This window comes from Bos indicus, chromosome 29, assembly GCF_029378745.1.
Source record: "Bos indicus isolate NIAB-ARS_2022 breed Sahiwal x Tharparkar chromosome 29, NIAB-ARS_B.indTharparkar_mat_pri_1.0, whole genome shotgun sequence".
Lineage (NCBI taxonomy): Eukaryota > Metazoa > Chordata > Mammalia > Artiodactyla > Bovidae > Bos > Bos indicus.
The window spans coordinates 16,853,136-16,880,503 of record NC_091788.1 but is presented as its reverse complement, the minus strand read 5'-3'; the positions used below and the strand labels follow the sequence as shown (position 1 = coordinate 16,880,503).

At 41.2% G+C, this 27,368-nt stretch overlaps 1 protein-coding gene across 1 annotated transcript in view; it reads right to left on the bottom strand.

Annotated features, from left to right (window-relative positions):
- Positions 1–27,368, bottom strand: part of TENM4 (teneurin transmembrane protein 4) — a 3,327,204-nt gene that overhangs the window by 854,473 nt on the left and 2,445,363 nt on the right. The gene's annotated exons all lie outside the window — the stretch shown is intronic.

Sequence of the window (27,368 nt, the reverse complement as noted above, 5' to 3'; positions counted from 1 at the left end):
TCTCTGGGGGCGCGCGAGACCCACCCCACCCCGCCCCCAGCCGACTCCTCGTTTGTTATTTCAACGCCCGCAACACTTTTCCAGGGACGATCTCTCTCGCCCTTGCTGCTGCAGCGCAGCCAGAGGTAATTAAGAGCTGAGAACTTGAGTTCCTTCCTCAGGCATGCAAGATGCCCAGGGAAAGGCCCTCCTTCCTCGGACAACTTCCCCAAAACCATGGTAACAGCCATTGAGTCGTGATAACAATCATTTAAAAAATAACTGCAATGACTGTGGTCCAAGAGATTCCTGTCCTTCGCGTGTCCGGATCGTGATCGCCAGCATGTTTCCAAGAGAAGGACATTTTTCTATGATGGGAGAGGCAGCTTGGTGCAGTGGCAACTTACTGGTGCTTAGGGGAGAAACCAGAAAGATTCTCACCTCAGCCCTGCTGCATGCTAGCTGTATGACTAGAGCAGGCCACTACTCTTTCTCTAGCCTCAGTTTTCTCACCTGTAAAAAGGATTATTACCCCCTACCTCACCAGATATGGTGAAGAATAAAAGCGAGAACAAGGCGGGGTGGGGGTGGGGGGGCGCGGAGCTCTGGACATACAGGAGATGCTCAGCTAATGTTAGTTTTTCTTCCCTCTCACCCCCTTTTAAAACTCCCTTCATGATCTCCTGCTACATTATATTGCCATGATCTCCAGTGCATAATGAAGGAGGAAGTGTGACAATACTAACGTCATATAAATGTGAAAGAAGGTCGAGTGTATTTTAAAATCTCGATTGTGTGATCAGGAGACGAACTAGCCAGTTGCCACCCATTGATTTCAAAGGCATCCCAGAGATTACAGTATAAACTTGGGGAGCTGGCGTGCCCTTCAACATCTCCTAACAGGAGGGGTGAAGATAGGAGTAAGTGAGAGATTTCCATACACTGTGTCCAATCTATTTTTTAAACATTCATGATCACTGAACACTGACCAGTGACAAAGCCTGTGAGACTAACTGAAATGTCAAGTCTCTGCCTTTGAATTACATTTATCAACTTTGTGTCCTCACCGCAGATATCAAATGCCGAGGATAAGCTGTGATTGGCAGTCAGATTCAGTCCTTTGACAAATATATGTTGACCACCTACTCTGTGGTTGGCACTCTGGCTCTGTGCACCCAGCGATGAGGCAAGCAGGCCTTGCCTTTGTGGGTGTGCAGTGCAGTAGATGAGACACAAGATATTTGGCATAGTCTCAAAGTATCTTTGATTAATTTCAAAGGGGAAAACATTACAATTGAAAAGCCTGGCCAACTCCCCCTTAATCAAGCAATTACTACATCATCATCATCAGGAATATGGCAAATAGGCATCATATGCCCCAAGACGTGATGCACTGAGCGGGATAACACATCATTTTTGTGGAGTTTCTGCCAAAAATGAGTAACCTGAGTCGAATCCTGAAGATACATCAGACAGATGTAAACTGAGGAGCATTCAGTGAAATAACTGTCATGTACTCTTCAAAAATACCAAAGTCTTAAAAGACAAAGATTCCAGAACAGTTCCAGATTCAAGGACCAGTTTAGTTGTGACAATAAATGAAACATGTGGTCCTAGATTGGGACAGCTGGTAAAATTTAAATAAGGTCAGTAGATTAGATAATAGTTTGTATCAGTGTTAATTTCCCAATTTTGATAATTACTATGGTTATGTAGGAGACTATCCTTGTTTTAAGGAAACACATAACTGAAATATTTAGTGGTTAAAGAAGATGAACAAAGCCCAATCCCCACCTTCAAGGAGAAGCACAGTGTGGTCTTGCTCTGCCTAAGAAATGGGCAGAGTGTGAGCACAGAACCTCCGGCCGCCTGAATCCTGTAGGAGGTGGCATTCAAGCTGAGTTTTGAAGGCAAACAATTTGCTACATCACATAGAGAGAGTGTTTTTTTTTTTTTTTTTAATTGAAGGATAATTGCTTTACAAAATTTTGTTGTTTTCTGTCAAATCTCAACATGAATCAGCCATAGGCATACATATATCCCCTCCCTTTTGAACCTCCCTCCCATCTCCCACCCGTCTAGATTGATACAGAGCCCCTGTTTGAGTTTCCTGAGCTATACAACAAATTCCCATTGGCTATCTATTTTACATATGGTAATATAAATTTCCACGTTACTCTTTCCCTACATCTTACCCTTTCCATACATCTTACCCTTTCCATACATCTTACCCTCTCCTCCTCTCTCCCCATGTCCATAGGTCTATTCTCTATGTCTGCTTCTCCATTGCTGTCCTGTAAATGAATTCTTCAGTACCATTTCTCTAGATTCTGTATATACGTATACACAATGCAGTATTACTCAGCCATAGAAAGGAACGCATTTGAGGGTATTGTTTTTTAGGTAAAGGTAACAGTAAAAGGAAATGAACAAAAACAAGAGGCTCTCATTCAGGCTATGGGACTGGCATATGAAGGCAGTGCCTGGGGTAGAGTCTAGCACAGTAGCTAGGATTAGTTTCTGAAGGGGCCTCAAGGAAGCTGAGAATCTCAAACATCCTGAAAGCTCAGGAGCTGGGTGGATGGGTAGCAAGGAGTTATCAGAGGCTTTTAGTTAAAGGAGGTAGGTGATCTTAAGTGTACTTGGAAAAGGTGATGTTAACAGCACTGAGGAGAAATCGGTTAAAGGGAGTGACCAGAGAAGACCAGAGAGTCTCCTTTCGGTCATTTAAGGCAATTGCAGTGAGGCTGGAGAGGGAAGGAGATACTGGAAAGAGATGAAGGGTATAAAATGAACAGATTTTGGTGGACGGGTTGGCAAGGTGAAATCCAAAGTGACTCCTAATTCTCAAGCCTGGGATCCTGGGTAGAAGGTAACTTTAGTCACTTTGCTGTCCAGAGCATTCAGGAGGAAGTGGAGGTTTTAGAGGAGAAGGTAACGTCAGTTTTTACCATGTTGTAATCTAACTCTACAGCTAGCTTGAGATTTTCCTATATGGCTGCTCTGTGCCACAGGAAACACTGCTATAGAATTCAACCTGACATTCTGAATGGCCAACCCCATCTAGTACTCAGAAAAAAACAAAAAAACAGTGGTAGCAGCACATTATTTGTAATAAAGGGAAAAAATTAAATAGCCTAAAAGGTCAATAGGATAAGCAAATTGGAGGACAGCCTAGTTGGAATATTATGAAGCCACACTAAAGTTTTTCTTTTTTGTAGAGTTCTTTATGCCATGGAAACATGCCAGTGTTAACATGTAAATTTTTTAAGAAGCAGACTTCAAAACTGTTAACTACATAAAAATCATTGGGGAGAAAAACCTGAAACGAAATCATGCCAAATATTAACAATGGTTGCCTCTGGGTGATAGGATTATGAGTAATACATTTTCTTCTTCATGCTTTTTTGAAACTTTCTAGCTTTTCCACAGTGAACATTCATTACTGTCATAACAAAAAATAAGATGTCATTAACAAAACAGAAAACGGCTGGGACCCCCGCCCCCCAACCCTTCCACTTTATTCCTTTGCAATCCACCCTTTCCACTTGCCTGGCAGACTAACTGCCTTTTAAGCTTTATCTTTGAGAATGAAATAAGAGAGCATTTAACAAATCAGGGGAAATTATTAGCTGGGCTGGAGAAGGGGAGAAGGTGTCTTAGGCAGCCAGATATGTTATTAGAGCTGTTGAAACTGTATATATTAAAGATGTTTGCATTGCCCTTATTGATTCCATGATATGTTACAAGGAAAAGAAAACCTATAACGGGGCCAAGAAAATGTGCGTCTTTAAAGGGCAAGTTTTAATTAGGAAATGTATTTATTTGCAAAAACACTTCTTGTCATAGTCCAGCAGTTACTGTAAAATTGTTTTAGAAAGCAAGTATCTCAGGTAAGGAGGCAGGTAGGGGCAAGGGGCAATGCTTTGTGCTTGGTGTCTGGTATTAGATCAGCCTAAGATTTGGATGCCCACTGATAAGTACCATCAAATGTTCATGATTAGAGAGAGAAAGGAAAATGCAGGCCAGAAAAGCTGCTGTAAACATCACCTCAATTAGGTTCCCTCGGCATCTGTTGATTTTTCATCTGTGGAAATATTTACTATGTGGCTAGGTTCCCCAACTCAATGCTCATAACACCTTCCCCAGCATAGCCCTTTTGCCTCTGGAAAGGCCCTCCATGGCTGTTGATTCACTTAAGCCTTGCACGCACCCTGGCCGAGATCCCATTATTTGAAGTTTATAAGGGAAGGAAAGAGACTCAGAGAGGCAGAGCAGCATGGAGAATAAGAAAAGGACAGGGGCATTCTTGGAAAGCCCTCTTTGTGGCTCTGAGGCTTCAGAGATTTGTTACCTTTTAACATCCTCAAGATACCTTGGGAGAGAGGCGGCGTAAATGGAGGCATATGTGGTTCTGGTTGAACAGAATCCGAATGGAAACCCAGTGCTCAGAATTTCCAGGCCAGTGCCTTTCCCTGAAGGACTCCATGTTTAAAAGTCAATTGTTGAGGCTGGGTGTTATTCTCAGTTGGCTCAGTTTCATTTGTGAGCTGTTTTCCTGTCTGGTCTGAAAATTAAAAGCTGGTATGTGGAGAAGGCAATGGCACCCCACTCCAGTACTCTTGCCTGGAAAATCCCATGGACAGAGGAGCCTGGTAGGCTGCAGGCCACGGTGTGGCTAAGAGTCGGACACGACTGACCGACTTCACTTTCACTTTTCACTTTCATGCATTGGAGAAGGAAATGGCAACCCACTCCAATGTTCTTGCCTGGAGAATCCCAGGGACGGGGGAGTCTGGTGGGCTGCTGTCTATGGGGTCGCACAGAGTCGGACACGACTGAAGTGACTTAGCAGCAGCAGCATGTGGGGGTAAGTGATGACTTTTGAATGTGTCTGCTAGAAAATAAGGGGAATTCACAGACATTTTCTCTTCTAGAGAAATGGTTGACTCTTGTCTCTTTCTCCCCACCTCCACTGCAACATTCAGCAGAGTATTTGGCAGTTAAAGTTTCTTTGTAAGTATGAGTGCAGAAACCAATTCTAGTCATAAAATAGCTGCTGCCACTGCTAAGTCACTTCAGTCGTGTCCAACTCTGTGCGACCCCCACAGATGGCAGCCCACCAGGCTCCCCCGTCCCTGGGATTCTCCAGGCAAGAATACTGGAGTGGGTTGCATTTCCTTCTCCAAGGCATGAAAGTGAAAAGTGAAAGTGAAGTCGCTCAGTTGTGTCCGACTCTTTGCGACCCCATGGACTGCAGCCTACCAGGCTCCTCCGTCCATGGGGTTTTCCAGGCAAAAGTACTGGAGTGGGGTGCCAGTAATAGCTAGCATGTATTAAGTACTGTGCCCAGGGTGGAGCAAAGGGTATGATCTCATTTAAAGTTTAGAGCAACACCATGTGGTATATATAATTATTACCTCTATTCCATAGATGTGAAAACGGAGACAGGGAGAAAGCAATTTGTCCAAGGTCACCTGGCTAAACATCTCCTACTGCTTTACTGACTATGCCAAAGCCTTTGACTGTGTAAATCACAACAAACTGTGGAAAATTCTTAAGGAAATGGGAATACCACATGACCTTAACCTGCCTCCTGAGAAATCTGTATGCAGGTCAAGAAGCAATAGTTAGAACCAGACATGAAACAACGAATTGGTTCAAAATTGGAAAAGGAGTACGTCAAGGCTGTATATTGTCACCCTGCTTATTTAACTTATACACAGAGTACATCATGTCAAATGCTGGGCTGGATGAAACACAAGCTGGAATCAAGATTTCTGGGAGAAATATCAATGATCTCGGATATGCAAATGACACCACCCTTTTGGCAGGAAGCGAAGAAGAACTAAAGAGCCTCTTGATGAAAGTGAAAGAGGAGAGTTTAAAAGCTGGCTTAAAACTAACATTAAAAAAACTAAGATCATGGCATCCAGTCCTATCACTTCATGGCAAATAGATGGGGAAACAGTGGAAACAGTGAGAGACTTTACTTTCTTGGGCTCCAAAATCACTGCAGATGGTGACTGCAGCCATGAAATTAAAAGACACTTGCTCCTTGGAAGAAAAGTTATGATCAACCGAGACAGCATATTTAAAAGCAGAGACATTACTTTGCCAACAAAGGTCCATCTAGTCAAAGCTATAGGTTTTCCAGTGGTCATGCATGGATGTGAGAGTTGGACCACAAAGAAAGTTGAGCATCAAAGAATTGATGCTTTTGAACTGTGATGTTGGAGAAGGCTCTTGAGAGTCTCTTGGACAGAAAGGAGATCAAACCCATCCATCCTAAAGGAAATCAGTCCTGAATGTTCATTGGAAGGACTGATGCTGAAGCTGAAAATCCAGTACTTTGGCCACCTGATGTGAGGAACTGACTCATTGGAAAAGACCCTAATGCTGAGAAAGATTGAAGGCAAGAAGAGAAGGGGACAACAGAGGATGAGATGGTTGGATAGTATCACCAACTCAGTGGACATGAGTTTGAGCAAGCACCAGGAATTGATGGACAGGGAAGCCTGGTGTCCTGCAGTCCATGGGGTCACGAAGAGTTGGATACGACTGAGCAAATGAAGTGACAGACTTGTCTAATACATGGCAAAGCCAGATTCCATCTTGGATTCTTCTGAATCCAGGTTCTTAGCCACCATCCAGTATTGGATGGATGGATGGAATTATTGATACCAGCAGAGAATTGAATCTCCATGAACTGCCATACATTTTACGGTATGGTTAATCTTGTCTAGAATAGGTCATCCCATTGTTCTCCATGATTGTTGCTACTGCTAAGTCGCTTCAGTCGTGTCCGACTCTGTGCAACCCCAGAGACGGCAGCCCACCAGGCTTCCCCGTCCCCGGGATTCTCCAGGCAAGAACACTGGAGTGGGTTGCCATTTCCTTCTCCAATGCATGAAAGTGAAAATTGAAAGTGAAGTCGGTCAGTCGTGTCCAACCCTCAGCAACCCCATGGACTGCAGCCTACCAGGCTCCTCAGTCCATGGGATTTTCCAGGCAAGAGTACTGGAGTGGGGTGCCATTGCCTTCTCCATGATTGCACCCCATTTATTTCCTACAGCATGTTTCCCAAGCTGCAATTATTTGTGCGTGCATTTATTTTACTTAGATTTTTGAACATTTGTCCCACTTGCAGTGTAAGAAGTCCCATGAGTGTCTTGGTCACTGTTACAATAACCAAGCACAATGCTTGGCACAAAAGTGGTGATCAGTAAGTACTTGTGAAGTGAATGAAGAAATGAATGAATGAATGTGGGCTCCCAGCCCATTAAAGTGGTGGAGAGCTTATGAATATGTATACACACACCCTTGTGAAAGATGGGTATTTTATATGCATTCAGTTCAATTCAGTCACTCAGTCATGTCCAACTCTTTGCCACCCCATGGACTGCAGGACACCAGGCTTCCCTGTCCATCACCAACTCCTGGAGTTTACTCAAACTCATGTCCATTGAGTCAGTGATGCCATCCAACCATCTCATCCTCTATCATCCCCTTCTCCTCCCGCTTTCAATCTTTCCCAGCATCAGGGTCTTTTCCAATGAGTTGGTTCTTCACATCAGGTGGCCAAAGTATTGGAGTTTCAGCTTTAGCATCAGTCCTTCCAATGAATATTTAGGACTGATTTCCTTTAGAATGGACTGGTTAGATCTCCTTGCAGTCCAAGGGACTCTCAAGAGTCTTCTCCAACAGCACAGTTCAAAAGCATCAACTCTTCAGTGCTCAGCTTTCTTTATAGTCCAACTCTCACATTCATACATGACTACTGGAAAAACCATAGCTTTGACTAGATGGACCTTTGTTGGCAAAGTAATGTCTCTGCTTTTTAATATGCTGCCTAGGTTCATCATAACTTTTCTTCCAAGGAGCAAGCGTCTTTTAATTTCATGGCTGCAGTCACCATCTGCAGTGCTTTTGGAGCCCCCCAAAATAAAGTCTGTCACTGTTTCCATTGTTTTCCCATCCATTTTGTATGAATTTACTCCATCCCATACCAACTATACTTTCTGCCTTGAAGTCATGTGGTTCTGGCAGTGGGGCTGAGATGCGGATGAGCATGTAATGGTTCAGATTTTTCCTTCACTGACACTTGCTCTGAGATAGCAGGGAAAACACTGATCAGGAAAAACGTAGCATCTGTTCTGGTCAAAGGTGACTAGCTGGCCAAATTCCACAGTGGAAGCATCCTTTCTGATTAGGTCAACCTCCACTTTCACAGCAGAGAGACACTGTGTCACCTGACATCTCTTGCATAACATTTCCTTTCTGAGAGTTAGTGACAATAGTTTTCTCAAAGGGAGCTATCTGAAAGCTTTCCTCCTGCCTGCTGAATGCCGTGTGATACTTTCCAAAGAGGATGCCTTCGCCCCTCTTGACAATTTTTGTCTGTTTCCTCATCATTTGTCTATTATACTTCCTTGCCACTCCTGTGGATTTGCCTTTTTGTTACAGCAGGTAGATCAGGTGGCAGCTGCTGGTGTTCTGCAAAGCTAAATCCAATCCATTTCTTAGTCTTGGATGTCTGCAGCCGTTGCTAGAACTGCATACTGGTCTGGAGGGTAGTGGCCATTGGTCCAGGGATAATCAGGAATGTAACAAACAAAGCAAGCAAACAAACAAAAAAAGCAATCAGAAAGGCTTCCACTAAATAACCAAAGCCTCTGTAGGGTGATTCTAATCACTGTGATGTCAGACAGTGACCCAATTTTTTATGCAAATCCATACACTTACGCCTTATGACAGTCCTACAAAATAAATTCTATGACCACTCCCAAATCAGATTATAATCTGATATTTCTAGGGATTATTAGCCTGTGGAGTGAAAAGAGTAGCATGAATGTTAATTCACAAATAAGCACACACTGTTCTGTTCTGCATACTGCTTTTTCCATTTAACAATATGTCTTGAAATAGCTGCCTCCTTTTTTATGGTCGCATACTGTTTCATTTTAGGGATGGTCCCTTTGAATTTAACCACAGCGACCACAGTGATTATGCTATATTCATTTAAATAAATCTCAGAAATTAACATAAGATCGGGCACTTTCCCATTAACTTTAAATGAGTGAATTAAATTATATTCTCACTATCAAGTCTGTTCATTATTAAAAAGAAGCAGTCCAAAGGATGCTCAAATTTCATCAGTTGGAAAAGGATGAACATTTCATATAACAGTGCTGTGGGAACAGACAAACCATTTGAGGGGTGAGGGGAGTTAAATCTCTGTCCCTCTTAAAACTTCTCACCCTGAATATTGAAAAAAGAAAATATGAAAGTTCTAGAAGAGAGTATACATGACAATTTACATGATTTTGGAGATGGATAGAGATCTTTTTAAGTGTGTCATGAAAAAGTCATAAAGGAAAATGTTAAAAATTTGACTATATAATAATTTTGAAATGTTTATATATTTATAAAACCAAGAGAAAAATCAAAAGAACAATAATATGTTGGGGGAATATTTGAAACATACATGAAAAAGTGCTATTTTCCTTAATATATAATGAGGTTTTACAAGTATATATGAAGAAGACATCTCAATAGAAAAGTAGGCAAAGGACATAAAAAGCTAATTTACTATAAAAAAAAAAGTAAAAAAAAAAAAAAAACTAAACAAATGATGTATACTTAAGTCACTTGTATCTCCAAGAAATGCACAATATGAGAATATTGAAAGTTTTTCTTTTCACTTATCAAATGAGAAAAGTATAAAAGAAAAATTACATACTCAGAAAATAGTTACTCTCCTTATATTGCCAATAGTCATATGTTGACACACACTTTCTGAAAGATAATTTAGTGGTATTTAACAAAAGCCTTCCATGGTGTGAGTTTTCAACCCAGGAATCTGTGTCTACATTCAGTAGAGGTAATTAAAAGAAAAGAATTATGGATGGACCCAAAGACTTATGTAAAAGAATTTCGTCAGTGTTAGTATTAATAGTGTCAGATTGGAAAGAATCTCAACTGTCAAACAATTAGTAAATGATCAGTTGTATCATGGTACATCCCAGTATGAGGAGCTGTTACACAGCTATCACAGGTTATGGTGTAGGAGAATATGTAATGACTTGGAAAGGATTTACAGTTAATATTTTTGTGACCTTTCTTCAACTCATTAGGCAAAATTCCGAACAAAGTTTGGTGAACAGACGGTACCCATTACCTATTAATAGTTTCAGTGATTATCAATAAGCAGCCAATCCTGTTTTACTTATACCCATCCCCACTTACTGCCCACCCTCATTATTTTGGAAGAAACCCCAGGCACCATTTTGTTTTGTCTGTAACTATTTCAGTAGATAGCTCTAAAATACATAAACTATTTTTTAAAAACCCACAATATATCATATTTTAAAATACTAATAATTTCTTAATGTCATCAACTGTCTAGGCACTATTCAAATTGTGATGATTATTTCATAAATATTTTTTCTAGGGTTTTTTTTTTTTTTTTTTGCATTAGGATCCAAATAAATTTCATGCACTGCAATTGGTTGAGCTATCTCTTGTCTCTCTTGATCTACAGGTTCCCTCCATCTATTTCCCTCCCACTTTTATACTACTTGTGAAAGGAAACAAGTTATTTATCATGTATTTCTTGTAGTCTGAGTTTACTGATGGCACCCTTCTAGTTTAACATGGTTTTCCACATTTTATATTTCCTACAAACTGGTAGGAAAGTCTAGAAGAGTGGCCGAACCCAGAGTTCATTCTTCTGGAAGGACACTTCCTAGATGGTGCTGTGTACTTCCGTCTGTCTTTGTGAAGTTGGCTGTCTTTGATGTTCGTTGGCTGGATTCATCATTTCATTAGGGGTTATAAACTGGTCACATTCTAATTTGAGCATTCCTTCTTCATTTTTAACTGGAATACTTTGATAATAGAAGCTTCCTCTCATGAATTATTTTCTTACCCGAAAGTGTGGGATAAATGTTTGTTTCCTTTGATTTACCAGGTTTCGAGCATCCTACAGAGATAAGCAAGGAGGCGTTTTTGTTTGTTTTTTTTTCCCAAGAGTCATTATGAGGTCATGTATTTAAATCCATTTGAAGTATTTTTATTCATTTCAATTATTATTCATATTGGTGTTCAATTACTCCCCATCTCTTGTCACTGGGAATATCTTATTCATTCCCAAGTCTTTGAAAGCCTCCTTTTTTTCCTGGAGAAATGAGGTGTTCAAGGCCCATTTTGTATCTATTCTAAGCCAGACCCAAAATTATTCATTGTTTTTCTTTTATTTTTTGAGGACCCCTGGTTCTTTTTAGTGGGAAGTGGTATTTAGAAGCCATACTATTGCTATTAGGAGATGTTCATTGCTACTGGGTTAATATTGTTTCTAGCTTTATTTTTAATTGGCAGGTTTAGGAAATATGTATTTTTTTTAAAGGAAAATTCACTGTGAGTTTATACAATACTTCTAATCAAGTTTTTCCTTAACTTATTCAGTCTTCTATCTGTATCTCTTGCACATTACAAATAATAAATGATGGCATAGAAAAATATTTAATGATTTGGAAAATAGCCATGTCTATTTTAGATAATCATCTATGTATAAATATATAAGGTATAAATCACATGTATATATCAAACATATGCAAGTTAGTAGTGATTATTTCTTGATGATAAAATTAAATGTAATTTGAGTTTGCTTTTTTCTGCTTTTTAGTATTTACAAAATTTCCATAATAAACCCATTTTATTTTTGCCATAAGAAAAAATTTGCTAAAAAACAAAAATTAACCAGATGGTATAAATTAAAATATAGTAAACTGTCTGCCAATCTTATACGTGGGTAGAATAATGATATTCTATTAGATCTGTGGAGTGCTTTACAATTTACAAATCATTTTACATCCATTATCTTTCTTTTTTTTTTAATTTTTAAACTTTACATATTTGTATTAGTTTTGCCAAATATCGAAATGAATCCGCCACAGGTATACATGTGTTCCCCATCCTGAACCCTCCTCCCTCCTCCCTCCCCATACCATCCCTCTGGGCCGTCCTAGTGCACCAGCCCCAAGCATCCAGCATCGTGCATCGAACCTGGACTGGCAACTCGTTTCCTACATGATATTTTACATGTTTCATTGCCATTCTCCCAAATCTTCCCACCCTCTCCCTCTCCCACAGAGTCCATAAGACTGTTCTATACATCAGTGTCTCTTTTGCTGTCTCGTACACCGGGTTATTGTTACCCTCTTTCTAAATTCCATATATATGCGTTAGTATACTGTATTTATGTTTTTCCTTCTGGCTTACTTCACTCTGTATAATAGGCTCCAGTTTCATCCACCTCATTAGAACTGACTCAAATGTATTCTTTTTAATGGCTGAGTAATACTCCATTGTGTATATGTACCACTGCTTTCTTATCCATTCATCTGCTGATGGACATCTAGGTTGCTTCCATGTCTTGGCTATTATAAACAGTGCTGCGATGAACATTGGGGTACACGTGTCTCTTTCCCTTCTGGTTTCCTCAGTGTGTATGCCCAGCAGTGGGGTTGCTGGATCATAAGGCAGTTCTATTTCCAGTTTTTTAAGGAATCTCCACACTGTTCTCCATAGTGGCTGTACTAGTTTGCATTCCCACCAACAGCGTAAGAGAGTTCCCTTTTCTCCACACCCTCTCCAGCATTTATTATTTGTAGACTTTTGGATCGCAGCCATTCTGACTGGTGTGAAATGGTACCTCATAGTGGTTTTGATTTGCATTTCTCTGATAATGAGTGATGTTGAGCATCTTTTCATGTGTTTGTTAGCCATCTGTATGTCTTCTTTGGAGAAATGTCTATTTAGTTCTTTGGCCCATTTTTTGATTGGGTCGTTTATTTTTCTGGAGTTGAGCTGTAGGAGTTGCTTGTATATTTTTGAGATTAGTTGTTTGTCGGTTGCTTCATTTGCTATTATTTTCTCCCATTCTGAAGGCTGTCTTTTCACCTTGCTAATAGTTTCCTTTGATGTGCAGAAGCTTTTAAGGTTAATTAGGTCCCATTTGTTTATTTTTGCTTTTATTTCCAATATTCTGGAAGGTGGGTCATATAGGATCCTGCTGTGATGTATGTGGAGAGTGTTTTGCCTATGTTCTCCTCTAGGAGTTTTATAGTTTCTGGTCTTACATTTAGATCTTTAATCCATTTTGAGTTTATTTTTGTGTATGGTGTTAGAAAGTGTTCTGGTTTCATTCTTTTACAAGTGGTTGACCAGATTTCCCAGCACCACTTGTTAAAGAGATTGTCTTTAATCCATTGTATATTCTTGCTTCCTTTGTCAAAGATAAGGTGTCCATTATCTTTCATGATCATCACAGCAGCACTGTGAAGTAGACAGAATAAGCATATTCTCTTATAGTATAAAAAAAAATTGAGGTTTGAAAGGATCGCATATGATGGAATCAAGGCTGGAACTCAGGGTTCCTGACTTCTTGGCCACTGTTTATCTCCTGCATAACGTCTGTCTCTAGATGACTGTTACTATGCTGTCACTTTATAGTAAGGCGAGAAGACCATGCAGGTCCTGCCTGCTGCTTAGCACGTCAGCCTTAGAACTCGCTTTCTTCAGACTGAGACTTGAAGGTCCATAAAAATTCCAGTACTTATTTTTCAATTTAATTTTTATTTTTATATAAAGTGATTCATTAGCCTAATTTTAGAAGTAAAATATTCTACAAGGATCTTAATGCAAAAGAGAAGCTCCTGCCCTACTGTTCACCACCCCAGTCCACCTATAATATTCCTTCTCCCCAGAGGCAAGCACTTTCAGCTAGCTTTTTTGAGCTGCTTCGGCCAGATCCTTTACCGTCTGAGCTACCAGGGGAGTCCCCTCTTATTTTTATTTCTGTAAAATCTGGTTTTCTATTCTACTGCAAATCCTAGCTTTTCCAAAAATTGTGTGAATTTTAAAAAAAACTATTTTTTTCTTCCAGTTTTGTTAAGATATTGATATACAGCACTGTATAAATTTAAGGTGTACAACATAATGATTTATGTATACTGTGAGGTGATTATCACAAGTTTAGTGAACATCTATCATCTTGCACAGATACAAAATTGAAGAAATAGAAAAAAACACATTTTTTTGTGACCAGAACTCTTAGGATTTACCCTCTTAACAACTTTCATATTAACATACAGCAGTATTAACTATTTTTATCATGTTGTACTAATACTTATTTATCCTATAACTAGAGTGTGGATTTTTAATTATTAGATATTATCAATATACTTTCTGTTATTCAAGATGATAATTTAATGGCTGTGTTTTTTCCCTTTACAGAGAAATTCTATTTTCCCCATCCTCTCAATGTACTTACATCATAATTTTTTGTTCAGTTCAGTGGCTCAGTCATGTCCGACTCTTTGTGACCCCATGAATCTCAGCACGCCAGGCCTCCCTGTCCATCACCAACTCCCAGAGTTTACCCAAACTCACATCCATTGAGTCAGTGATGCCATCCAGCCATCTCATCCTCTGTCGTCCCCTTCTCCTCCTGCCCCCAATCCCTCCCAGCATCAGGGTCTTTTCCAATGAGTCAACTCTTCGCATGAGGTTTTACTTCACCAAAGTATTGGAGTTTCAGCTTCAGCATCAGTCCTTCCAACACCCAGGACTGATCTCCTTTAGGAGGGACTGGTTGGATCTCCTTGCAGTCCAAGAGACTCTCAAGAGTCTTCTCCAACACCACAGTTCTAAAGCATCAATTCTTCGGCGCTCAGCTTTCTTCACAGTCCAACTCTCGCATCAATACATGAACACTGGAAAAACCATAGCCTTGACTAGATGGACCTTTGTTGACAAAGTAATGTCTCTGCTTTTTAATATGCTATCTAGGTTGGTCATAACTTTCCTTCCAAGCAGTAAGCGTCTTTTAATTTCATGGCTGCAATCACCATCTGCAGTGATTTCAGAGGCCCCAAAATAAAGTCTGTTTCCCCATCTATTTGCCATGAAGTGATGGGACCAGATGCTATGATCTTACTTTTCTGAATGTTGAGCTTTAAGCTAACTTTTTCACTCTCCTCTTTCACTTTCATCAAAAAGCTTTTTAGTTCCTCTTCACTTTCTGCCATAAGGGTGGTGTCATCTGCATATCTGAGGTTATTGATATTTCTCCTGGCAATCTTGATTCCAGCTTGTGCTTCTTCCAGCCCAGCGTTTCTCGTGATGTACTCTGCATATAAGTTTAATAAGCAAGGTAACCCTAATTTTTGGTTAGAGGTTAGTATTTTCACTATAACTACTGTGTAAATATTATTCTCAGCTAAACCATGTAGTATACTAAGATGTGCTTTCTTATTTTAGTTTTTGTTTCCTCTTGAGTTAATCATTGGCTTTTTTTTTCATATGTCCTTATTAGCATTTTAGATATCTAGGTAACTCTCTGCCAAATAATAAATCTCCTCTCAGTACTTTCCAATTCATCCAATCACAAAAAAGTCAATTTCTTTTTTTACATTTTCTTTTCTTTACTTTCTCCTTTCCTTTATTTAGCAGTGTAATTCCCCTTTGTCTGAATGATTCCAATACATACTAGTTTCTTTCTAGCTTGTCGAATAGCTCGTGTTCTAGGATCTCCCACCACCGTATTCCTGGAAATGTTATTGGCTCTCATTCCTGTAATTGTATCTTTTATTTACAGGATCCTATGTCTTCCTCCTCCTTTGTTTCCTATTCATACTGAGAATCTGTCAGAGGTAAAGCTTTTGAGAACTGATTTGGCTGGATGTAGAATTCTAGATTGGAAATAAATTCCCTATAATTTTAAGAACATCGAGGGTTCCATTGTCCTCTTGCTTCTGGTGTTGTTCCTAAGAAGTCTGATACAATTTTGCCTCTTAATGGCAACCTACTCCAGTATTTTTGCCTAGAGAATCCCATGGAGAGAGGAGCCTAGCAGGCTACAGTTCATGGGGTCGCAAGAATCAGACATGACTTAGCGACGAAACCACCACCACCTCTGAAAACTTAGGATCTTCTCTTTTCCCCAGTGTTCAGAAATTGTGTGATGCTTGGTGTGGGTCTTATTTATTTCAATGGATCTGGATCTGAATTCTTTTACTTTGGAAATGGAAAGATTTGTTTGAAATGTTTTATTGCTGATTTTCTTGTTATTTCCAAATCTTTTTATTCAGATATGGGACCTCCCATAGTGTTTCTTTTGTTGACTATGAGGGCTACTCCATTTCTTCTAAGGGATTCCTGCCCACAGTAGTAGATATAATGGTCATCTGATGTAAATTCACCCATTCCAGTCCATTTTAGTTCACTGATTCCTAAAATGTCGATGTTCACTCTTGCCATCTCTTGTTTGACCACTTCCAATTTACCTTGATTCATCATTCCAGGTTCCTATACAATATTGCTCTTTACAGCGTTGGACTTTATTTCCATCACCAGTCACATCTGCAAATGGGTGTTGTTTTTGCTTTGGCTCTGTCTCTTCGTTCTTTCTGGAGTTATTTCTCCACTCTTCTCTAGTAGCATATTGGGCACCTACCAACCTGGGGAGTTCATCTTTCAGTGTTTTTGCCTTTTCATACTGTTCAAAGCTATGGTTTTTCCATTAGTCATGAATGGATGTGAGAGTTGGACCGTAAAGAAAGCTGAGCACTGAGGAACTGATGCTTTTGAACTGTGGTGTTGGAGAAGACTCTTGAGAGTCCCTTGGACTGAAAGGAGATCAAACCAGTCAATCCTAAAGGAAATCAATCCTGAATATTCATTGGAAGGACTGATTCTGATGCTGAAGCTGAAGCTCCAATACTTTGGCCACCTGATGCAAAGAACTGACTCACTGGAAAAGACCCTGATGCTGGGAAAGATTGAAGGCAGGAGGAGAAGTGGATGACAGAGGATGAGATGGTTGGATGGCATCACTGACTCGATGGACATGAGTTTGAGTAAGCTCTGGGAGTTGGTGACGGACCGGGAAGCATGGCATGCTGCAGTCCATGGGGTCACAGAGTCAAACATGACTGAGTGACTGAACTGACTGAGACTGTTTCTAATTTTTTAATCCTCTCTCTCTCTTTTAATATTTGTGTCTTTTGTGTTCTACTTTCTGGGAGATTTTCTCAGCTTTGTCTACCAACCCATCTGTTGGCATTTTTATTTCTGCGGTCATATTTTTTAATTTTCAGGAGCCTGTTTAAACCATTTGAATGTTTCTCTTTAAAAAGCCTCCAGTTCTTGTTTCATCTACATAATATCTTTATTTCTCTAAGGATATTAATGATGCATTTTATGAAATTTTCTACCATTGCCTTTGTACTCTTTAGGGTTTTAAAAAATTGTCATTTTGTTTCTGTGTTTAGGGCTTTGCTCATCAGATACTGGTGATCTAGGGTTAGCCATACCCAATCAACTAAAAACTAACCAGAGATTTCAGAGCCAGATGTGTTGCCTGGTGGACTTCCTTATAGGATGATCTGGCTAGGTTGTTTTACTGGTGATTCCCAAACAGTATCTGTAAGTCTTTTCTCAGGGGCTACTCAGTTGCACAAGAATTCTCCAGTCTCTTCCTGGGGGCCAGGGTCAACAAGAGGGTCAACCAGACTGGCTGCTAAGATTTTCTAGAAGCTTAATGGGGGAAGGACTGGAAGGCAGTCTCATCATTTATATACAGAGTTCGTTTACTCCTCTTGTTCCTATTTCCGGCACAGACTATATACTTTCAGTGATGCTGCTTTCCAAACATCCAGAGCATCTTGGGCTCATTCGTTCTCGACAATAGATTTCCATTCCTGTACCTGCTGGAGCCCAGGAGAGCAGGGCAGGGAGGGAGGGACTCTTAACACATTCAACCCATCTTTCTGTTCTCAACCCTTCCCAGACCCCTCACTTTCAGAAATGCCCGAGCTTCTAATTTCTGAGCCTTCCTGGGGCTCAACAGTGAAAATGAGATAGATTCTGAGCTTTTGCCCCTGGTCATTTAGGTTTTACTTTCACAGGTTTGCCTAAGTCAATTATTTCTTCCCCATCTGCTTGAACGATCCAAAATCCTATTCTCTCCTTTCCAGTTTTTTTTTCCCTTTTATTCATTTCTTTCTCACTTTAGTAGGTGTTGAGAAGGGAGTGGGGATGAAAGTGGCTGGTAATGACCCAGCAATCCCACTGCTGTGCATACACCCCGAGGAAACCAGAACTGAAAGAGATACATGTACCTCGGTGTTCACTGCAGCATTATGTAAAATAGTTAGGACATGGAAGCAACCTAGGTGCCCATCCACAGATGAATGGATAAGGAAGTTGTGGTATATATACACAATGGAATATTACTTAGTTATAAAAAGGAACACATTTGAGTCAGTCCTAATGAGGATGAACCTAGAGCCTATTGTCCAGAGTGAAGTAAGTCAGAAAAAGAAAGACAAATACTGCACATTAACACATATATATGGAATTTAGAAATATGGTATCAATGATCCTACATGCAAGGCAGCAAAGGAGACGCTGATGTAAAGAACAGACTTTTGGACTCAGCAGGAAAAGGTGAGGGTGGGACGATTTGAGAGAATAGCATTGAAATATGTATATTACCTTATGTAAAATCCATGACCAATGGAAGTTCGATGCATGATGCAGGGCATCCAAAGCCTGTGCTCTGGGACAACCCAGAGGGATAAGTTGGGAAGGCAGGTGGAAGGGGGAGTTCAGGACTTGAGTTCAGGACTTGTGTACCTGTGGCCGATTCATGTTGATGCATGGCAAAATACATTATAATATTGTAAAGTAATTATTCTCCAATTAAAAAAAAAAGAACATGCTTGGTAAGCCCTCCATGTGCAACAGAAGTCCACAGCCCTAAGGCCAGCACTTTAAGGGGTTTGCAACCACTTCCTGGTCTTGAGCTCCTTCCTGGGGAAGAACTCTGTCTCTACTCTTTACTGTTTCCAGGGCCCTGGGTGAGCCTGGGACCCTGAATTTCCTCACCTTTCAAGAGCAGATAACCTTACTGGTTGTAGTGAGGGTAACTGGGATGTTATCTGGCTTGTATTTTTAGTCCCTAGTCCTCTGAAGAATATCAATAAAGACCAGCTACATGTTTAATATTAAAATTACTGGTAGGCTGTGTTGAAGTGAGAGGAAAGCTCACTGGATTACTAGGGAGAAGGTAATGCACAGGGGAACCAGAGAAGCCTCTCTTACAAATGCTTTGATGACAAGTTCTGGATTATCAAAAGTAATCATAGTCATGATGATAATCATTATTTACTAAGAATGTATAGGCATCAATCACAAGCTTTACACAATATCTCAATTAAACAACACAATAACGCTATAAATAGATATCATTATTATCTTGATTTTAAAAATGAGCAAGGAGAGGAGTAGAGAAGTTGGTCAATATCACAAAACAAAAACGGACAGTTCTCAGATTAGAACCTGCAATTTGCCTGGAGCTGTTGATACCACGGCCAGAGCTTCTCAAACTTTAATGTCCTCACAGATCACCCAGGCTCTGTTTACACTGCAGATTCGAGTTCAGTCGGCTTGGCACAGGGCTGAGAGTCTGCTTTTCTACAAAGCCCCCAGGTGACCCTGAAACTGCTAGTCCCAGGACTGCGCTTTGACTAGGCTCCAGACTGAGATCTCTCTGTGGCAGCCGTGTCATATGGAACCTAACTTCTCAGGGTACAAAGGAGCCCATGTGAACAGTAATGGTACCATATCCCTGGTGGTTCAGAGGGTAAAGAATCTGCCTGCAATGCTGGAGACCTGGGCTCAATCCCTGGGTGCAGGAGATTCCCCTGGAGAAGGGAATGGCTACCCACTCCAGTATTCCTGCCTGGAGAATTGCACGGACAGAGGAGCCTGGCGGGCTACGGTCCATGGGGTCACAAAGAGTTGGACACAACTGAGAGACTAACACATTCACGTTTGCATTTTTTCCATAAACAGTAATAGTACAACTTTCATTATCCACCTTCCATTTTCCTACCCGAGAAGGACTGGCAGGCATTCACATCTCCCACCATACACATTTTCCAGGAGTACCGGTGTGTCTCATATGCACTCACAGCCCTCTCTACAGCTGTGGTTGCAAGATACTCTCTTCTTCCCACCACCTATGAAGCCCAAGGGTATCTTCTCACTGTTACCACTGCATTTCGTGCCTTCTCTGAGCATTCCACAGGCAGTTCTAGTTCCAGGCATTCTGAAACTCAGGATCCTCAAGGTATGGAAAGGCCTCATGCCTTCCTATGAGCCCTCAGCAGAGTTGTGATGTGTTTCTTGCAGAAATAGGGAGAAGCCCATCTCCCACGCAAAGTCACATGGACCCCGGGTAACAGGACTGAATCTCACAGGTTCTTTATGAAAACAGCTCTGCCAACTGCCACCTGTAAGCTTACTGGCCTGGGGAAATAAAACTTCTGTCCTTCTGTATCCCCTTTCCCATCATTAGTCTTTACTCCTAGCTCACCTAGAATTCACCACCCTGCAAGCAAGTCAACTCAGGCTAGCTTCCAACATGGGTGGAAGGAGTGAGGATCCATTTAATTTGCTAGATGTTCTAAGCTGTGCTTTTTTATACTGTTATGCACAAGGTTGTATATTGTCACCCTGCTTAATTAACTTGTATGCAGAGTACCTGATGTGAAATACCAGGCTGGATGAAGCACACACTGGAATCAAGATTGTGGGGAGAAATATCAATAATCTGAGATATGCAGATGACCACCCTAATGGCAGAAAATGAAGAGGAACTAAAGAGCCTCTTGATGAAGGTGAAAGGGGAGAGTGAAAAAGCTGGTTTAAAACTCAACATTCAGAAAGCGAAGATCATGGCATCTGGTTCCATCACTTCATGGCAAATAGATGGGGAAACAGTGGAAACAGTGACAGACTTTCTTTTCATGGGCTCCAAAATAAGTGTGGATGCTGACTGCAGCCATGAAATTAAAAGATGCTTGCTTCTTGGAAGAAAAGCTAGACCAACCAAGACAGCATATTAAAAAGCAGAGACATTACTTTGCCAACAAAGGTCCGTCTAGTCAAAGCTATGGCTTTTCCAGTAGTCATGTATGGATGTGAGAGTTGAACCATAAAGAAGGCTGAGCGCCAAAGAATTCATGGTTTTGAACTGCGGTGCTGGAAAAGACTCTTGACAGTCCCTTGGACTGCAAGAAGATCCAACCAGTCAATCCTCAAGGAAATCAATGGTGAATATTTATTGGAAGGACTGATGCTGAAGCTGAAACTCCAATACTTTAGCCACCTGTTGTTAAGAGCCAGCTCATTAGGAAAGACCCTGATGGTGGGAAAGATTGAAGGCGGGAGGACAAGGGGACGATGGAGGATGAGATGGTTGGATGGCATCACCAGCTCAATGGACATGGATTTGAGCAAGCTCTAGGAGATGGTGAACGACAGGGAAACCTGATGGGCTGCAGTCTATGGGGTCACAAAGAGTCAGACACGACTGAGCAACTGAACAACAACAACCCAGCTGTGTGTGAATTTCAGCATAGGCTCAGCTAGAACCATGCTCATGTGTTACACAAGGCATAATAAAGGAGATTTTGGAGAGACATCTGAAAAATTCAAGTCCATCAGAGGGTCAAGCAAAAGCACTGGAATAAGTCTAGGATCTGAGGTCAGAGACCCATCTCCATTCTTAACTGTGTGACTTTGGGTTTTTCAGGAACCCTCTCTGATTGTTTTCCAAAACTATAAAATTATGAGGAAGAGGCTCCAGATGATCTTTAAGCTGTACCCTTCAGGTCTGTCTGAACTTCTGTTATCTTCTTGTAGCACTTGGTGATTTTTTGTCATTGTTCAGTTGCTAAGTTGTATCTGACTCTGTGACCCCATGAACTGCAGCATGCCAGGCTTCCCTGTTCTTCACCATCTCCCGGAGTTTGCTCAAACTCATGTCCACTGAGTTGGTGATGCCATCCAAGTATATCATCCTCTGTCACCCTCTTCTCCTCCTGCCCTCAATCTTCCCCAGCATCAAGGTCTTTTCCTGTGAATTGACTCTTCATATCAGGTGGCCAAAGTATTGGAGCTTCAGCTTCAGCATCAGTCCTTGGTGGTTTAGATAAGTCTATAAGAAATCATTCCTACTTCCGAACTATCTGTGGTACCAATTAGAAATCAGAGCAGTGCTCAGGAGAGAGAGCTCATATAATAAAATCAAATGATTTGGGTTTTGCCACTTAATAGTGCCGTGATCTTAGTCAATTCACTCTTCCTTTCCAATTTTCAGTTTTCTCACTGTTAAGCAAAGGGGTTGGAACAAATGAACTCATAATAATATGCACTGGTTTCAAACTGTAGGCTCTTGGGCTACATTCAGCCCACAAGCCTGTTTTGTATGAACCATGTAACATTAAATAAACTTTGAGTCTGGTTGGCCAGCCTTTGGAAATTAGGAGATTTTACATAAAAATCTGGCTTCCTGGCTCTCCTTGAAAGATCAGAAAATTAGTAGCATGGGTCAGTGTTCTTGGCGAGTCATCATTGGCCTGAACTGCACTGCAGCTGTCCTTTGGAAAGGCCATGTCACCTCTGTATTGTCACAGCCCCTCCTGGGCCCATGTATTCATTCACATTATCTGCCCAAGTCCTGGAGATAGCGGAGTTTATGATCCCTGGGTAGTAGTTACACTGACTAAGTGGGTAATATCAGATGAGTACTTATCCGTTTTAAGATGCAGGATCCAAATTACAGAATGGGGACAATAAATGCTCACATCATTTTATTGACTGAATTAATAAGATGAAGCTGGAATCAGCATATTTTTCTATAAAGGACCGGAAAGTGAATATGTCAAGCTTGGTAGGCCACATACAATATCTGCTGCATATTGTCTTGTACTTATTGTTGTTGTTCTTTTTTTAAACAATCTTTTAAAAATGTGAACATTCTTAGCTCTCAGGTCCTGGGTGTATTGGGCCTATGGGCCTTGTTCCCTGAAACGAAGTGTATGAAGTGCGTACAGTAATGCCTGACCAACCGAGGATGAAGAATGCACTTCTCCGTACTGCAATGTCAGGCCTCGTGTTCCCTGACTCTGGGACACGGGTGGACACTGCGGGGCCCCTCTGAAGTGCTCGTGGCTGCTCTGATTCTCCACTGACAATACAGAGGGGGACAGCATTTTGTCTGCAGAGACACGCCTTGCTAAACAGGAAGCCCTGCCTGGCGTATAAAGAGCTTCAGAGCAGCACAGAAGTACAGTGTAACTGTGTCATCACCATGAAATCAAAGCCATTGTTTAAGCCATTTGCTAAACCACGTCTCCATTCCAGTTATTCTGCTTGAAACGTTACTGAACAATCACCGCCGGATGGAGACTTGGAGGCCCCTGAAAGTCTGACGAGAGGTCCCTGTGCTCACAGACTTTCTCCTTTGTTTCGGTTCCTTCACTGCCCTCCTCCCTACCGCCCCAAACACCTTATCAGTCATTGTTTAACTGGAATGACAGGGATGCAGCTTGTGATGAAAGGCACTTGACAAAATAAAATTGCATGGTGTTGCAGGACTCTCACACACGCGGCTTGGCATAATTAAAAAAAAAAAAAAAGACATGGTGTTGTTTTCTCTTTCAAAGAATGTGATGGCTGAAGCTAAACAAATGCTAGTTATTTTTCACGGTGTCCAAGGAACCAGAGGAGAGTCTTCATTGAAATAAAGGAGCCAAGGAGCACACCAAGGGTTGGTTCAAAAGATCTAGTTACTTTTCTTTCCTTACTGGTTCTTCACCAAGAAATGGAACAAAATCATATCAGGCAGCATAAGCCAAGTTCCTAGAATGACGTTGACCTAAATTCCTTTGACGTGGGCCCTGAGCATCCTGTTTGTGGGGACTCATCACTCTTCCATTCATTTAGCAGGCTCTGCTTGTAGCCTTCCTGGGTGCCAAACCCTGTGCTGAGAGCGAGAATAGAGGGACAAATAAATCAAGGACCCTGATATCTAAGCATGCATGGTCTAAGGAGGCAGACAGACAGATTAAACACATAATCTCAACATAAAGTATTCATTAGTGCCGTGGCAGCACCAGCCAACACTGAAAAAGCAGTTATTATCTGCCAGGCATTCTTTTATGTGCTTTTTATATGAGTAATTCGTTTAATCCTCCCAACAATCCCAATAGTTATATGACATTTTAAGTCTTCATTTTACAGATGGTAAAAGTGAGGCGAGCGGCTACATAATTGTTCATTGTTTAAGTCCACTTAACTAATAAGTGGTGGGGCTCTGATTGAAACCCAAAGACTCTGACTTCAGGGCCAGAGTACTTGAAAGGCACCAAGTAGCCTCTTGATAAAAGCACCTGGACCATGTTCTGGGAACACACTACTAAAAAAGCCCTAATTCTGCCTTCAGAGGCCAGGAACACATGAACTAACATGATACTTGCCTGGTTCTAGGCAAAGTAGAAACACATGCTCAGAGAGTGATAGCTGTGACAGGCTCCAAAAGAGAATATTCAAACCTGACTGTTACACTTGACTCTTCTCTTTTAAAAAAAAAAAAACAACACTCACCATTACCAGTGGTGGCCTGTCCAACATTAGTCTTTCCTGCAATTCTGGAACCTTCAAGAGGGCAGGTGCCTGTCCTGTTGACTATTGTCTGCATAATGCCCAGTACAGGCTTAAAAAACATATCTTGAGACAAATGAACAAATCTAGAGAAGGCCAGACAGTAGGATGAGGAGTAAGCTAGTATTATATCTACTATGGACAAGGATTACTGCTCAGGTTTATTTTATACTCATAAAGTAGAAATTTAAAATTCTCATTTCACACTGCTTTTTTTTAGACATGCCCATGATATTCTTAAAAAGGCTTTAAAATCTGTTATCATCAAAGCTCCCATTACTATCTGTATCAGTGACACCTGTATCAGTACATACACCTGAAACAATTACTCTGTGTGCAGAACTCTAAGCGCAGTGCTGTACTTCACCCATGATAGCCATTAATTCAGTTAGTTTATTCAGCCATTAATTCATCAGTGCACTTCAGTCACTCAGTCGTGACCGACTCTTTGCGACCCCATGGACTGCAGCACACCAGGCTTCCCTGTCTATCACCAACTCCTGGAGTGTACTCAAACTCACGTCCATTGAGTCGGTAATGCCATCCAACCATCTCATCCTCTGTCATCCCCTTCTCCTCCTGCCTTCAATCTTTCCCAGCATCAGGGTCTTTTCCAGTGAGTCAGTACTTCACATCAGGTGGCCAACGTATTGGAGTTTCAGCTTCAGCATCAGTCCTTCCAATGAATATTCAGGACTGATTTACTTTAGGATGGACTGGTTGGATCTCCCTGCTGTTCAAGGGATTCTCAAGCCATTAATTAGGTGAAATGCAATGATGTTATATTTGCATACAGCACATTTTTAAATGCAAACCCATCCACGACAGGAAGCAAACCTTATTTTCTTTCTCCAGTAGATGAAAACCATGCCAATGGCCAAGTAGAAACCTTCCAAGCAGTCAGACTTTCTTGTGGAAGCTGGCAGGATTGTTTAAAGAAAAGAACTGTTTTGACTTTGCTAGTCAAACCAGCAAAAATGTCTAAGGCTGGGGATAAGAGGGAAAAGATGGGATCCATTTGCCAAGATCTTAGAACTAGGATTTTAGAACAGCATCTCCAGCCTTTCTGGCACCAGGGACCAGTTCTGTGGACATCAATTTTTCCACAGACCAGGGGTTGAGGGGAGACAGTTTCAGGATGATTCAAGCACATTACATTTCGTGTGCACTTTATATCTGTTATTATTACATTGTGATATATAATAGAAATAATTATACAGCTCACCATTACTTGCCACTCACTGATAGGGTTCTGACATGAATCTGCAAGCAACTGACTTATCATGGTCTCTGTGCAGTCAAATCTCTCTTGTTAATGCTGATGCTGATGCTGCTACTGCCAAGTCGCTTCAGTCATGTCCAACTCTGTGCTACCCCATAGATGGCAGCCCACCAGGCTCCCCCATCCCTGGGATTCTCCAGGCAAGAACATTGGAGTGGGTTGCCATTTCCTTCTCCAATGCATGAAAGTGAAAAGTGAAAGTGAAGTCATTCAGTCATGTCAGACTCTTAGCGACCCCCTGGACTGCAGCCTACCAGGCTCCTCCATCCATGGGATTTTCCAGGCAAGAGTACTGGAGTGGGATGCCATTGCTTTCTCCGCTCGTGTTAATGATAATCCACATTTTCATCCACTCCTCAGTGCTAGCATCACTGCCTCAGCTCCACCTCAGATCATGAGGCATTAGATTCTCATAAAAAGTTCAAAACATAGATCACTTGCATGCACAGTTCACAGTAGGGTTCATGCTCCTATGAAAGTCTAATACTGCCACTGGTCTGACAGGATGCAGAGCTCAGCAGTAATGCCAGTGATGGGGAGTGGCTGTGAATACCCCATTGTCCACCTTCTGCTGTGAGACCAGGTTCCAAACTGGCCGGTCCGTGGCGTGGGGATTGGGATCCCCTGCTCTAGAAGGTTTGGTGATTTCATGATTTCCTTTTCAGACATCTTTACAAGTATCACGCTGAGTGTAGATCAGTCTGATAGGTTATTCCAACACTTACAGATCTTAGAAAAACAGGAGGATGCAGGTGCATGAGTTGAAGGGGAAATTTTTTATGTAATCTGTTCTTCTAACATCTACAGCTCTGTGACTCTTTCCTGGTAATTTTCTGCTCCAAATAAAATTTTTTGATGAGGAAATTATTGTAGAGGAATGATTCAGATGCTTAAGACAATATGTGACTTTCCCCTGAAGTAATTTCCCAAGGTGGGCCACAGAGAGATTTTTACCTACAACCATGCAGGACGGCATGTTATAATTCCTATGCATCTGGTATAAGCTGTGAAGTGTTGAAATCCTAAAGCCATGTCCTTTCCCACCTCCAGTGGGCACAAACCTCATAAATGAAGGCAGAAGTTTCTCCAAGTGGGCTTCCTCTGGATAACAGCTGCTCTTCAAGTTGTTAAGTATACCCACACAGACAGAAAAGTGGAGAGCTCTGGGTTAGCCTGACCTGAGTTCCAATTCTATCTCTGCTACCAAGTAGCCCTATGTCTCTGGGCAAATCCTGAGGCTGGCATGGAACAGTGCTTTCTCCCCTTTCTGATGACATTTCCAAATCAGAGTGGAACAGAAATGGCAGCAAAAGTTACATGTCCCTTTAGAGATAAAACACAACAAGCTGTGATTTGCCTAACCCTGGAACTGGAAAGGCACTTATAGTTGGAAAAAAATATGTATCTCCTGACCCTGCTCTGAGCTCTGAGACAATATGAAGCATGAGAATCATATTTTCTTTTCATTCCACAAATAGTTATTTGCATTTACATTGTTCCAGCCACTGTGCTAATCTCTGAGGATGCC